General features: G+C 46.9%; 1 long non-coding RNA gene across 5 annotated transcripts; it reads right to left on the bottom strand.

Annotated features, from left to right (window-relative positions):
* Positions 1-5,030: 5,030 nt before the first annotated feature.
* On the bottom strand, positions 5,031-9,626 carry LOC109753803 (uncharacterized). 5 transcript variants are annotated; one of them, XR_012184029.1, is made up of 10 exons: positions 9,126-9,603; positions 8,660-9,019; positions 8,312-8,479; positions 8,043-8,177; positions 7,702-7,864; positions 7,385-7,429; positions 7,133-7,187; positions 6,196-6,345; positions 5,428-5,684; positions 5,031-5,320 (listed from the first exon to the last, which is right to left on the bottom strand). It is a non-coding gene; the product is annotated as an uncharacterized lncRNA (long non-coding RNA). The 5 variants fall into 5 exon arrangements; XR_012184033.1 differs by lacking the exon at positions 5,031-5,320 and adding an exon at positions 7,556-7,629 and having other exon boundaries at positions 5,486-5,684; positions 9,126-9,626; XR_012184031.1 differs by lacking the exon at positions 5,031-5,320 and adding an exon at positions 6,782-6,843 and having other exon boundaries at positions 5,486-5,684; positions 9,126-9,626.
* Positions 9,627-12,538: the final 2,912 nt, after the last annotated feature.

Below are 12,538 nucleotides of genomic sequence, written 5' to 3'. Positions count from 1 at the left end.
GAGCTTTACATGCACGGTCGGACGTTCACCTGGTCCAATGAGAGGGGCATTCCGACGCTCGCCAAAATTGACGGGGTGTTAGTTTCGGTTGACTGGGAGTTGGCGCACCCGGAGAACTTGCTGCAGGCACTCTCCTCAGGAGTTTCAGACCACGCACCTCTGCACCTATCCACTAATGCCTACTTCTATCAGAAGAAGAGATTTCGATTCGAGGTGTATTGGACTAAACTAGAGGGTTTTGACGATGCGATCCGGGAAGCGTGGGTTTGCGATGAGGCCATTGTGGACCCTTTCAAAAAGCTTGATGCCCTATTCAGAAACGCGGCGGCATATCTCCAGGCATGGGGCCAACGGAAAACGGGCAATATCAAGATCCTCATGGCGGTGGCTAACTGGCTGATTTTTAGGTTTGATCAAGTGCAAGAAGAGAGGATTCTGACTGACATGAAATTCGGTTACGGAGAACCTTGAAGCTCGCCCTCCTAGGGCTGGCCTCACTCGAGCGGACTATCGAACGGCAAAGATCGCATATCAGATGGTTGAAAGAAGGGAATGCGAATACGAAACACTTCCAGGCGGTGGCTGACGGCCGGAGATCCAAGAATTTCATCCCCAAAATCAAACATGGATCGGAGATTGTCACGGATCAAGGAAGGATGGAGGAGGTCTTGGCAGAGGCCTACGATAATTTGCTGGACAAGGCACTGGAGAGAGATCATACGCTAGACCTCCAGTACCTGGGGTTGCCGCATCTTGAGCTATCCGAGCTTGAAGCCATATTCACGGAAGATGAGGTTTGGGAGGTTATCAAGGAGATCCCACCAGATCGTGCGCCCGGCCCCGACGGCTTCATTGGTCTCTTCTATCATAAAGCATGGCCGGTGATCAAGAAGGATATTATGGTAGCGCTATTGAAACTCTTCGTGGGGGATTGCAGGGGTCTCGGTAGGCTTAATAAAGATCACTTGGTGCTAATCCCTAAGAAGGCAGACGCCATGGAGGTGGGAGACTACAGGCCAATTAGTCTCGCACATAGCTTTTCCAAGTTGTTCGCCAAACTGCTCGCCACTAGGGCACGCAAGAGGATGCACGAGATCGTCAGCACAAATCAATCAGCATTCATCAGAGGTAGAAGCATTCACGATAACTTCCTGCTAGTCCGTCAGGTGGCCCGCAAGATTCATAACTCCAAGACCTCCGGACTCTTCCTCAAGTTGGATATCTCCAAGGCATTTGACTCGCTCTCTTGGGCATTCTTGATGGAGGTGTTGAGAGCGAGAGGGTTCGGAGATAGATGGATTCAATGGGTAGTTGCCTTGTTGTCCACGCCAAGTACGAAAATCATTATCAACGGCGTGCCGGGACGATCCATCTTCCACGCCAAGGGACTGAGGCAAGGGGATCCGGTCTCACCCCTGCTGTTCGTGATAGCCATGGATGCACTCACGGCACTGATCTGCAAGGCAACGGAGGAGGGCACGCTCAGTTCATTCCGAGGTATTTCGCCTTTACAAAGGTTGCCATTATACGCGGATGATGTTGCAATCTTCGTCAAGCCATCCACAAAGGATCTGATTTGCGTTCGGGCTGTTCTGGATGCGTTTGGCGTTGCTTCTGGGTTGAGGATCAATTATGGCAAGTCGGCGGCGATCTTGATTAGAGGAACCGAGGAGGAGAGGCATCAGGTGGCGGTCATCCTGCAGTGCCAGATGGGTGCCTTCCCCTGTAAATATCTGGGTATCCCTCTCGCCATCAAAGCACTCACCCGAGGGGATTGGCAACCGCTGGTAGACCAGGCGAGGAAGTTCATCCCGGCCTGGCAACGAGGATTGATTCAGAGGCCGGGAAGATTGGTGCTGGTCAAGTCCGTGATCTCAGCAAGACCGATCCACCAACTGTTGGTTCTTGATGCGCCGAACTGGGTCTTCGAGGACATCGAAAAATGGATGCGCGCCTTTTTTTGGGCAGGGAAGGAGAAGGTGAATGGCGGCTAATGTCTGGTGGCCTGGGAGACGGTATGCAGGCCAACTTGTTTTGGCGGACTGGGGGTGAAGGACCTCAGGCTACAGGCGATTGCGCTAAGAGTCAGATGGGAGTGGCTGCGTCGAATGGATCCAAATAGGCCGTGGCAGGGCATACCAATGGTGGAAGATGATGAGGCCAAATTGGTGTTCAACTCTCTCGTGAAGATCTCGTTGGGTAATGGCGAAAAGGTGCTCTTCTGGAGAGATAGGTGGATCCACGGTCTTACGGTCGCCGAGATCGCTCCAACTATCATGGAGTTCGTTAGCACTCGGGCCCGGAACACCAGAACGGTCCGGCAGGCTTTGATCGACAACGCGTGGGCCGCCGATGTGCAGGGTGACATCTCCTTCACGACGCACATACAAATTGCAAATCTCTGCCTCGTGATAACCACAGTACCTCGCAATGAGGAGCAGGCAGACCAGTTCGCTTGGCCTGCCGATGTGACCGGGGTCTACACGGCAAAATCAGTGTATCAAAGGTTGTGTCTGGGCCTCACAAGATCACCCACGGCGCAGTGCATTTGGAGGAGTTGGGCACCATTGCGGTGCAAAATCTTCGCTTGGCTAGTGGTGCAGTGCAGATTATGGACTTCGGACAGGCGAGCCCGACACGGATTGCAAGATCAGCCCTCTGCTTGCTTCACATGTCTGCAAGGGGAGGATAATGTAGATCACATTCTCGTTCAGTGTGTCTATGCTAGGGAGGTTTGGCACCGATGCTTCAACATCTTCCAGATAAACATCGACCTCCCGACGAACTTGAGCAGGTTTCAAGACTGGTGGCTTCAGCAGCGAAGGAATCTCACAGGTAGGACCATCCGAGGATTCGACTCCTTCATCATAGGGATGGCTTGGGCATTGTGGAAGCAAAGGAATGCTAGAGTGTTTAACCGACCACATCAACAAAAACTCCCCCACAGTTAGTTGATCAAGTACTCCAAGAGATCAAGGATTGGAGAGCGGCTGGATTCGGAGTCGGAGGCTTAGATCAATTTGCGAGAGAGTATACTAGGTGCGTTGTGTTGGTGTGGCGTTTGGTGTGCCATTTGGAATGTTCGCATCTTGTAATGGCGTCTTCTAATTACTTTCTGCCTTCTATAAAGCTAAGGTACGCCATTGGCGTACTCCCGAAAAAAAAAGAATAAGGTAGAAAAGGAGAACCAACAGAATAAACACAGAAAGATTAAACGGACAGGTGATATAATGTCCGCCTCTTCTCGGGAAATTTAATGCCAACTCTATCACTTTGAGGTACTCTAATTGTAGATAACATCAGCATAAAACTTCCGTATATCTATTGATTCAAGGCTATGCATTTCTTTCTTTAAAAAGAACAAAATTGTATATATGAGAGGGTAGCGGCTTTCATCGAAAAAGATTCTTGCTCCTACACATAAGTTCTTTACTGGTTTCTCAGCTTTGGAGAAGAAAAACATTTCAGATTCTTACTCACATACAGAACTATTGGGCACCAAGAGCATTTGCACCTTTCAGTTCACAGGATGCTTCAACCCAGTGCATCCATCCTCTCCCCGAGCAGCTGAACAAATGTTGAAAACTCAGAGGCATGGCGTGCTAGAAGAGGATGATTGCACGTGGGGAGGAAGGGAGGGAGGGAAAGGAGGAAATATTACACGAACAGCAGCTCCAACGGGCCCATATCCCTTTCCTCGCGCCCACTCAAACAATCGATCCGTCTGACTGCATGCAGGGGATTCCACAAATGCGTCCTCTCGTAGCCATGGTGGTGATCCTACACAGCAAACTCGTGCAATACTGAATGTTCTTCGAGGCCCATGCATACACGAACATATAAGGGCATCTCCAATGGTGAGCGCTTAGATAGGCGCTTAAAATCAGCATGCACAAGCATCGGTCACCAGGAGTTCTATTTCGTACGTATTTTTGAAGCGCCGGACTCCTCCCTGAGCATCGATGCCAAAAAACAAACCGGGAATACCCTGAAAACTGCCAAAACGGCTGGGATTTATTCCCTAGCGCCCCATGCTAAGCACCCGCGTTGTAAATGACCTAAGGGACGGCCGGCACGGGCTCCTCCAATCAGGGCAACGCGACCACGCCATGCCCTCTTTGGCGGCGTCTGCGTCGTCCATGGGGATCAGCGGCGGCAGCGGCCCTAGGGATCAGCGGCGGCGGTGGCTGCGTCGTTCGTGGGATCCATGGCGGCAATGGCGACGTCCCTGGGATCCGCGACGACGGTGGCGGCTGCGACGTTCGTGGGGCTCCGTGGCGGCAGCGGCGACGTCCCTGGGGATCCGCGGCGGTGGTGGCTGCATCGTTCGTGGGATCCGCAGCGGTAGCGGTGACTCCCCACAAGCACGATCTGCCAAAGATCGAGGGAGGAGTGGCGGCGGCGTGCACGGGTTTTTCTTCCTTCTGTAATAGTAAAAACCAATGGGAGGAGTGGTGGAAGGTGGGATTAAAAAAACCCATTAGGAATAGAGATTCATGCGTGGCTGGCACTACAGTACTGCAGACTACAATAAAGTGACTAATTGGTACAAGTGAGACTTAATTGTGTGATTTGACAGATTTACATCTTAGTGGTATCCTTCAAGTGATCTTGTGATTTAAGCTAGCAGTAGCAGAGGCTTAAAATTCATTCATGGGAGGAATGCATAATCTAGCTTGTCCTGCATGGGTGCATGCATTATTGCTGGACACAAGGGAGAACATGACCATTCACTGCATGATTCGCTCATACTCCCTCCTTCAGAAAATGTAAGACGTTTTTTAACACTATGAGGGAGTACATTTCAAGGTGCAAGTTGAATGGCAAAGGCATAAAATTCATCCATGGATGGTGTTTTCAGTCTTTTTTTTTTGCGAGGATTGTTTTCATAGCCTTTGACAACTCTATGCCTCAAATGAGACAAAAGCATAGGCTGTCATGTGAGGAAAAAAACATTTTGACTCATCCGCTGAATTTCATCCAAAATTGTAGATTTGTTATGCCTCGCGAAGCATAAAAGAGGATGTATGTTAGGTTGGATCAGAAGCTCACTTTCCTATCCGATCATAAGCAAAGGAAAATGATCCCCGGTACCGGGCCAACCAAGTTTGGTACCTTTTTCCCCTGTGTTTTTTAATTCTACTAGGAGAATTGCCCGTGCGTTGCAACGGGATCGCATCACGTACAACGCCATGACAACACATACGACATTGCGTAAGATCCGCCTCATCTCCGCCATGATGACCGCCCAGAGCCCATCCACTGCCACCATGACAGACCGCACGCCGGCAAGGTGTGGTAGCCTCGGGGAGCGTGAGGCCTACAGGATGCCAAGCTCGGTCAGAAGGTCCTCAGGGCATCGTCCAGACACCCAACATCACCCCTAACCTCCTACTCCCCGCTTCGTAACGAAGCAAACATAATTACCATGAATTAGGTTTCGCCTGTCGCGGAGCGCGGTTCCTGTCCGGCAAGACCCAGAGCATTGCACAACGATGGTCTTGACTCTTGACTATAATAGTGGTTTGTGTCAGACACCAGTCATTCTAAGTACAAAAAAGGGAGGCGTTTGTATCGAGCACATAAGGGACTTCAAGTCTGAGTCGTCGTCGGAAAGGGGAGCACGACTTCTCTGGCATTTAAGTTCTTATAATCCCCATCAGCTGCCAGCATTCTAAAGCTTCCTGTCCAAAGGATACCAAAATTTGTTAAAAGACTTGTACAAATTCTGAAAAATGTCAGGCTAGACAATTTCCAAAACGAATAACTATATAATGGCTTAGAATGAAAACATGTACTATAAGCTTCAATGTGAACATGGACCCAGGACATTGTTAGTACATAAATAAAAATTATCGAAGCAAAACATATTTTGGTAGTCTAGCACAGAACAAGCCTACACACAAGAAGCTAGCAATGTTTATAATCTATCGATGATAGCAGCACAAACTATTTTCCATTCAGGATTAGTTCATATACCAAGTAAAGTGAAATAAAAAAAATCCTTGGTGTGATGCCCGTGCGTTGCAACGGGAAAATAAAACCTTAAACATCTGTCCATGATCACAAGTGTTCTACCATTATCATGTCCATTGCAGATGGTAATATATGACAAATTCATTCACAGATGGATGTTTTATGAATGAGCTTCTCCATGGGTGTTCGTATGTGGAATGGAAGAGAAGCACTACTAACCAAGGCAGAAGAACGACTTGGACAGTGGCGTCCTTGATAAAAAATGACAGCAGCAAAGCACATCCAGGATCGCCGCATCCGTCTACCTGCTGTGTGCCCTTCAGTGCAGCCTACAGTGGCCTCCGGCGACACGGAAGGCTATCTCCCTATCTATATTGTCATAACTTTCGGATATCAAAATCCTTGAATAACATGAAGACATGACCTCCGAGAGAATCATTGGAAAAGTATTACTATGATCCTTATTTCTGCATGTAGTCCTTTCTACATGAACCACATTCTCAATCTGACAGGAGAATGAGTATAGTAAAATTGTACATAAATCATCAAATGATTTTGGTTTTGTGAGGAGATCATTATGTGAACAGAAGAGGCTTGGTTTCAGACTCATGATGCAACCTCATTGTCATGTTATACTAACTTCTGAATTTATGGGACATGTTATACTAACTTCAACAAAAATACCGAGTAGCTTCCCTGATCAAATATTGACTTGAGGAAAGAGAGTATGCACATAGCTCATTATGAAAGAAAGGATCTATAGAAGTACAGTACGCAAGCCATTGACCTTATTAAGAAAAGCTACCTGAAAATATTTCATGGCCTTAGAAAAGATATCACGCATACCCCTCAATATGTAGGAAATGCCTATAGAAATAGCATGCAAGCAAATTTAGTATCTGAACAAAATCAGTTGTGCCACTTTTTACTGCAGCGGTAAATGAACTGACTTCTTCTTCCGATAACCACTAACATTTAGTGAATGTACCTTTGCTTGATAACCAATTATTAACATGTCCATAACTTCAATATTTTTGTCACAGATACATCAGTTTCAAAACATTGACTAATGCAACATCAGAAAAGAACATATGCTCATTATTGAGAAATATTTGTGCAAAACACTCGTATCATAAAGTCAGAACAACATACTCACCTATATGTCATCTCACTTATGCCAAATCATAAATCTTGGTATTGAATCCCCCTGCCTACAAAATCAAATGTACTTGGATAAGAAAACTGCTGCTGTTTGATGTGAATAATATGACGCGAATTAATCAGCAAGCAATTTAACTTCTGAGCATAAACCCAGTACTGCAGCCTCATATGCTCACCAGAATAGAACATTATAAATCGCATTAGGATAGAGAAAGAGGTAGGTTCTAACTGAACCATAAGCTCTCACCGGGTTGTTATCTGAAGCCTTACAAAATCCAGAAAAGTTCCAGTTCTATGTAAGCACAACAATCAGATGTTAGGCACTACTAAGAAAGGCTGCAGGGTAATTACATGAACACCAATGAGAAATCGCAAACGAAAGAATTAACATGGTGGAAATTTAAGTAGCCAACTCAACTGAAGAAACTGAATGGCACGGAAAAGCAATGTCTGACCCTTTTAGGCATTGTCTTGTTCAGAGCTTACAATATACTAAAGAACATATACAGAACTAATAAGTAATAGTTGATGACACATTCAAATTCATGAGACTGTAGTACGTACCTCAGGTCAGACAAAGTTCCGGCGGACGATGAAGTACGTGCAGACAGATTTCCAGTGAAGTCAATGGTGTACAGGCACGGTGAAGTCGGAAACTCGTCGCACGACGTTGAGCCAAATAACTTCAGATTGTCCCATAGAGTTAGAACACACAAAATTATTTAACCTTGCAATTAGAAACAAACGGCTCAGTGACGTCTTTTTCCCTTCATGACCTATGCAAATTATCTGGATATAAATTAGGTACTATTGATTGATGAGGCTGTAGCAATAACAGCAGCAATCAGTAGCAAAGCTACATGTATGTTCTCTATCTAAATGTGCATCAATTAGTAACAGCATACATCATACAAGAAGCACCATGCATCTATCTAAATGTGCAGCAGTCAATGCCTCTCTCTCTGATCTCTTTATATCTCATCTCTCTGCTCTCACTCTTCATCGCCAATCTCTATTTTTTTCCATCCAACTATTGGTCCCTGTAAAACAATGCAAAACATTAGGAGTTCCCAAAAATAAATCCATGAAATAAAAACTGTTTGCGAACTTTGAGGAATTGGCGAGGAAGTGATTTCCCATGAGAACAAATCAGATCAGGAAGGAGCGTGCGTGCCTGTAAGGCATCCAATCATGCGGGTACTCGCGGACCCGTAAGGAGCAGTAGCTGGCAACGGGATGCGGGGCAACGTCGCCGGTAGGTAGCCTGGTGCCAAACTACGGCAGTTACGATGAGGATGACAAGCATCGGGATGAACCAGCGACGTACATGCGGCGGGGATGACTGGGAGCATATGGTGGCAGAAGTAAAGTTCAAAAATTTGTAAATTGAATTAGCAGTTGAAAGGAAATTTTACAGTGTAATTTCAAGTCCAAATTAGATAGCTTCATCAAATATACAACTAATGTCCAAATTGTTTTCCTTTCAAGACGTCTCTGAATATCCAGGTTAAAGTACACGCACCAGATCTAGAGGGAAAGGGTGATGGTGACCCATGTGTTTCACCTCCTCCACACCCTCGAACGCTAGCTTTGTTTCTTGCTAAGTGTAGTAATTAATCAGTGATTTAGTACACAAAAAAGATATAGTGGTAAGAAAACTTATTGAGTAGATCATCTTAGTTCCATAGCCCAAGATCAATTTCCAATAATGAATCCTAGGAAAGGGGATCAATGAATCAATACCAAACCTCAAAATTGAATACATGACACATTATGGTACACCAAACTTGTAGCTGTAGGGAACTTATGTACTGTCCGTAGCGAACTATAACAGCACATGAAGCCAGCAGCCAACAAAACAGCTTTGACCTGTCAGCATCACCTGTAAATCAAAATCAGAAGCTTCTTCCACCGAGCATATATGCCACAACATTGCAAATTACTCTGGAGTAGCACACGCTCCGCAGCAGAAGATGGTGCATCCATACTTTGTGGAGGCAGCGAGGTGCTAATCCACGGCTAGCCGTAGATGTCAACCACCGCGTCCACGGCAAGTAGTCCCGACGACCACGACACAGGCAGGCCACAGAGGAGGGAAGGCGACGGTGAGGGCCACGACCGCCGCAAGGTGTCGCACGACGCTCCAGCTTTCGCATCCCGCCTCTGGTCCCGGCCCCCTCTGTACTCGCTCGTGCCCCGGGGACGCCGTTGCGCGACGGCAGGGTGGGTTCCGGCGGCGCGACGGCGGGATGGGTTCCGGTGGCGTGAAGGCGAGTTCCGGCGGCGCGACGGCGAGGTGGATTCCGGCGGCGCGCCGGCGAGGGGGAGTCCGTCGGCGCGCGACGGCGAGGGGGAGTCCGGCGGCGCGCGACGGCGAGGGGCAGTCCGGCGGCGCGCGACGGTGTGGCAGGGGTGGCGGCGCGCTCGTGGTGGAGACGGGATTGGGGTCGTGTGGGTCGTGCGGGTAGGCTTTTTTCCAAGGGGGGCGCGGGTTGAATACTCAAAATGCAGGGTCCTTTTTGTAAACACGAAACGTTTTCTCAGTTATATCCACTTAAAAACGTACTGCGGGTTGAATATCAAAAACTGCAGGGACGTTTTTATAAAACTGGCGACGACATACGACCAGACACACTCGCTGGTTTATTAGTAGGTGAAGATAAAGATAATGATTTGTTGTTTCTTTCCACTTTTATTATATATTAATATTTTCTGTTTCTTTTCTTGTTTCTTATATACTTATTTTCACTTTTCTTTCTTTTTTTCGTCCTTCATTATAAAGGCATACGTAAAATATTAAACTGTATAAACATATAGTCTGACACATATGAACAACTTTCATGATTGCTTCCAAATATATGGACCCTTTTGAAATACCAAATATGTTTCCTAGTGCATAGGACCATGTTTTATAGATGAACATTTTATTTCAAACATATAATTAATTATATTTAAGTAAAATAACATATTTTTTTTATCTTACATTATTATGTTTCCCTCAACTAGTAAGCAAAGAAAAAATTATTGTCCACCCTGTGCCCAACAATGCTTAGAGCATCTCCAGCCGTTGTGCCCCCAGGAGGCATTTTTTTTTACCTCCTCGAGTTGCCCCAATGGAATTTATGCACTTGGGTGGAGGATTTTTCCAGCCGTCTCCCCACCCAGATGCTCACATGCACTGCTCCAGCATGTCGCCGTGCTCGCTCGTTGTGCCGCTCGCCGTGCCAACGCTCCAGCGCAGCGCGCCCCGTAGCTCCCCGACGGCGTGGCTCCGCGTGCCCCGCCCTCGCCCGCGCGCTCGTGCAGCTGCTCGCCAGCACGTCGCGTACCCGCGCCCGCGCCGGCGAACGCCGCGCCGAACCCCTGCACGCTCTAGCCGGAGCCGCCGCGTCGCGCCCTCACCCACCCCGGGCGCGCCCCGCGCCGTACTCGCTGGAGCCCGCCCCCGCGCGTCCGCGAGCTTCTGCTGCCCGCCACGCCCGGGCCTTGCCGCCGAGCCCGCGAGCTCCTGCTGCCCAAGCCCATGAGCTCCTGCACGCCCGCGAGTCGGGCTGACCCGGCCCCGTCCTCGCATACGCCCTCCTGCTCCGCCACGCCACGGCCTCGTCGGCACGCCTGCTCGCCTCCTCCTCCTCCTGTCACGAACGCGCTGCTGCTGGCCAGCAAGCCCCGTGGTAGCAGCTCCAGCATGGCTTGACGGCGCTAGTGAACTCCCCCCGCAGCAGCAGCTCTGGCTTGGCGCGGGCACGGGGCGAGCCCGGCGGCTGTGGCCATGCCGCAGCGAGGTGCTCTGCGCGGCGACGGAAGGGAAGGTGGCGAGGCGGCGAGCAAGGCGGGGAGGCGACGAGGCAGGCAGGCGGCGAGTTGGGAGGCGGGCCCGTGCAAAGAAAAAGGGTAGAGAGAGGGAGTGGAAGGCTGAATGTGGGCCAAACTCATGCAAAATCTTCTCTCTCTCCTCCCCCAAGTGCCCCCGGTGGGCTGGGTTTCGCCTGAGACCGCCGGCTCTAATTTAGCCAAATCCGGCGAAAACTGAGGTTTTGGGGTCACGGCTGAAAATTTAGTCGCTGGCGTTCAAAAAGTGGTCCTGGGGGGCCGGCTGGAGATGCTCTTAGGACATCTGTGTGTGTGTGTTGTGTATGTTTCTTTTCATCTTCTTTTCCATCTTCCTTCCTTATTTTACTTACTTTTTGTTTATCTAATTTTTATTTTGTTTATTTTTTACTCTATTTCTTTTCTACTTTGTATTTATTTGTGAGGAAACACGGAACATATAAATTTGTATAAACATATAATCAGGTGCATATGTATCTTTTTTTCAAATACATGGGCTCTTTCGAAATACATTAATATTTTTTCTTGTGCATAATAACATGTTTTCTACTACGAGTTGAAGTTTATTTTTAAACATATATTTCTTTATTATTTTTATTGAAGTGTGTCAAAAAAAATTAGTTACTCTATGCTATGTTTCCCCAATTATTTGAACTATTTAATAGAAAATATTTTATAATTTACTAAATAAAAACACATTTAATAAAAAATAATTATTATTGATGGCCCGTAGTAGTGTCGGTCCATGGAAAATAGCTTATGGTTGGAGCTTGCTTATTGCATGCTATAAAGCGGCAAATAGGAGCTCACTAGCTAAGTTCAGGAGAAAAAATGTCAACCCAGTTCACCTGGGTTCAAATCTTACAAATTGTAAAGCATCATACTCCTGTTTGATTACAAATACTCCCTCCGTCTGGTGAAGAGTGTACATCTAACTTTAAAATTTGTCCACAAAAGAGTATACTTCTATCTTTCCAATGCACTTTAAAGTAGAAAAAAATACTTTTCTCTCATCACACAGTAATCAAGACCAATAGCAATCTACACATGGTCTTTTTAATTTATACTTGCACTTAGCTCATTGGAGTTGGGTAATTAAAGAGGAGAGAGATGGCGGCTTCCACCTTTCCAATGCATTTTTTACTTAACTCCATAATTTGTCCTAAAATTTCTACTCCCTCCTTTCCGGTTTATAGGGCTTATCTCAAAATTTTAGTTTTTTCCATTTTATAAGGCTCAATTTGATTGTTTCCCATCACATGTTTAGATTCCAAGGTGTATTAAATCATTGCATACAAGTATTAAGAAAAAATTGACCAATGCATGTAATTTATGCATGCATGCATTACAATTAATGCATTGATAAACAGAATTTTTTAAGGAAAACAAGAGCATTAATTAGGTGCTTTTGCAAACTACAAAAAGTATTCCACCACTCACCATCTATCTTGGTTGATGAGATTTTTGAATTGAGCCCTATAAACCGGAAAGGAGGAAGTAGATGTATACTCTTCACCGGACGGAGGAAGTAAATGCATAGCAATCAAACAAGCTTTTAATGACAAGATAG

The sequence above is a fragment of the Aegilops tauschii genome, chromosome 5 (genome assembly GCF_002575655.3).
Source record: "Aegilops tauschii subsp. strangulata cultivar AL8/78 chromosome 5, Aet v6.0, whole genome shotgun sequence".
In the NCBI taxonomy this organism is placed as follows: domain Eukaryota; kingdom Viridiplantae; phylum Streptophyta; class Magnoliopsida; order Poales; family Poaceae; genus Aegilops; species Aegilops tauschii.
This window is presented reverse-complemented; position numbering and strand designations above follow the sequence as displayed.